This window comes from Pygoscelis adeliae, unplaced genomic scaffold (assembly GCF_000699105.1).
Source record: "Pygoscelis adeliae isolate BGI_AS28 unplaced genomic scaffold, ASM69910v1 Scaffold467, whole genome shotgun sequence".
NCBI lineage: Eukaryota > Metazoa > Chordata > Aves > Sphenisciformes > Spheniscidae > Pygoscelis > Pygoscelis adeliae.
The window spans coordinates 1,705,109-1,707,707 of NW_008825253.1; positions in this window are offsets into that span (position 1 = coordinate 1,705,109).

The window sequence follows — 2,599 nt, forward strand, 5'->3', positions numbered from 1 at the left end:
TGCAGCGGGGTGCGGGGTATGCCAGCTCCAGCCCCATCCTGGCCAGCCCCAGCACCAGCCCTGCCATCAGGCCCCAGAAAGCTCCCTGCAAAGCAAAGGGGCACGGGGGGGTGGCTGGAGGGGGACAGCCACCCCACGGGGGAACAAACGTCCCCAGAGAGCCACTCTCTCCGGCCAGCCCTGGGAGAGGGTCGAGCAGCCCCTGCCTGTTGGGACAGCACCCCTCACCCCAGCCAGCCAAGCCCTGGCCCAACCTGCACCCCATCCGCAGGGGATGTCCCCTGCCAGCCCCGTCGGCCATGCACGCTTGGCAACCATGTATGGCAGCACCTACCTCCTCCTCCTCCTCCTCCTCGCACCAGCCACCCACCAGGTCCCCGGGGAAATGCCGACCAGGCTCGGTTCCTCTCCCCAGCCCCTCCGGCATCACCTCCCCGCTTCCTTCTCCCAATTCCTCCAAGCCCCCCTGGGTCCTTGGGAGCAGGGTGGGCAGGAAGGCATCGGCACCACCCCGTGTCCCTGAGGTGTCCCCAGCACCACCCCAGGCATGTACCTGCTCGTTAGCTCGGGGCCAGAAGACGGCCAGGACGAAGACAGCGGTGACAGGAGGAGCCAGGTAGCTGGTGACGGCCTGGATGTAGATGTAGAGCTGGCCACCGCTGGAGCTCTGCAGGATGGGGATCCAGACCACGCTGAGGGCCACCAGCACCACCGTGACCACCCTGTGAGTGGCAGCGATGCGGTGTGGGGTGACGTTCCTGTCCCACCCGCACCTCCTCGCACCCGTGGCATCACCAGGGCGGTGGGGGGTCCCTGGGGTCAGGGGTTGGGTCCCAGTGACGGCGCAGAAGAGCTGGCCCGGGGGTGCCGGAGGGTCGGTGGGAGGGTGCTCGTCACCAGGTGACATCCCTGGGGCTGCGGAGGGTGCTAATTATGCCAGTGCCGGCTCCGTCCCAGGCAGGACAGTGCTCCACAGGCCCCTGCCCAGCCCCGGGGGCTACTAAGTTGGACCCCCCCATGGGGAACCGCTGGGCAATGGGCACTTTTGCTATGAAAAGCCCCCAGCCGCGGAGGCTGGGTGCTCTGGCCAGATTTGGGTGATGCTCTCGGCACCCCTGCGTCTGGCCAAAGCACCCAGCTAAGAGCCGGGGATGTGGGCTGAGCCGCCCCGTGCTCAGCTCCCCCCGGCCAGGCTGTGACGGAGAGGTGCGTTTGTTTCCCAACACCACCCCGTCCCTATCCTCGCCCAAATCCCAGCCGCACCCCGCCGCATCACCCTCCTCCGAAGCAAGAGGCGTTGGCCAGACCCCAGGTTTTTGTGCCCAGTCTGAGCAGGCAGGCTGGGCAGGACACATCCCAAAAGCCGACGTATTTATAGCTCAGCCCGGCTTGTTTACAGCTTCGCAGAATTACCTCCGTCTCCATCTGCTCATCTCGAAAAGCAGAAGTAGGAAAAAATAAAAGAAAAAAAAAAGCAATGAAAGCACCTCTAGACGGAGTTCCCCCTGCCTGCCTGGCACGCTGGAAAGAGGAAGGAGCCCGAGTGCAAAACACACGACCTGACCCAAGGGGTAGGAGAAAAACCCCGCGCTCAGTACATCTTTAAGCCACAGAGGATGCTAAAAGGTCATGGGAAAAATGGAGGAGCGTCTGAGCACGGCGGTGAGCTGGGGGGGTGCTGGGCAGCCGTGCCCCCCTCCGCACGTGGCCCAAGGTCAAGATCCAGGCAAGGATGGAATGCAGAGCCCCGGCAGAGCCTGCCGCGGGGAGCTCGGGGGGGATTCGGGGAGGATCGGGTGTTCTCACCACCGTGCCGTCGCTTCGGCGCAGAGCGTGCATCAAACACCAGCGGCACAGCCGCAGCGGGAGCTCAAACCCCCAGGTCCAGGAACCGGGAGCTCTCTGTGATCCCACGAACAAATCCCTTCCCTCCCTGTGCTGAGCTGGATGGGGCATCCCCACCCCGGCGGGTCTGGGGGGGGGGCAGCTGGGCCCCCCCAGACAGCTACTCAGAAATAACCCCAAGCCTCCTGTCCCTGTGCTGGCAGGCAGGAAAACCTCGAACTTGCAGCTTAAACAGCTTTTTTTTTCCTCTCCAAAACGTTTTATCGTTTGCTATATTCCCGTGGGGCCATACGGCGGTGGCGGTTCACAGCACCCCGCTCCCACAAATCGTCCGACGTGCTAAGGAATCGCCCGGGATCGACTGCAGCAGCGACTCCTGCCCCGGGCAGTCAAAGCGCGTCGCAAACACTCATTAACCGTCCTCGGCAAAGCTCTCTGGCGTTATTACACCCCTTGTCACCAGGCACCAAAGCCAGTGTCAGGGAGGGGTGAGGCAGGTCCTGAGACAAGCACCCCGGTTCCCGTGGGGGAGCCGTGCGGGACCGCGGTTCCCCGGGATCGCTACCCATCCCCTTCCCACCCTCCGGAGCCAGAGGATGCCAAGAAATGTCTTTTCCCGGAGCTGCCGGACCAGCCAACCCTCCCCGCAGCCCCAGCGCAGCCCAGCCAAAGCCCTGACCCAGATTCCCTCCTTGTTATTGTCTGTCCCGCGCACCCCGGCCCCCCGGCACCATGCCGGGGCAATTCCCCAGCG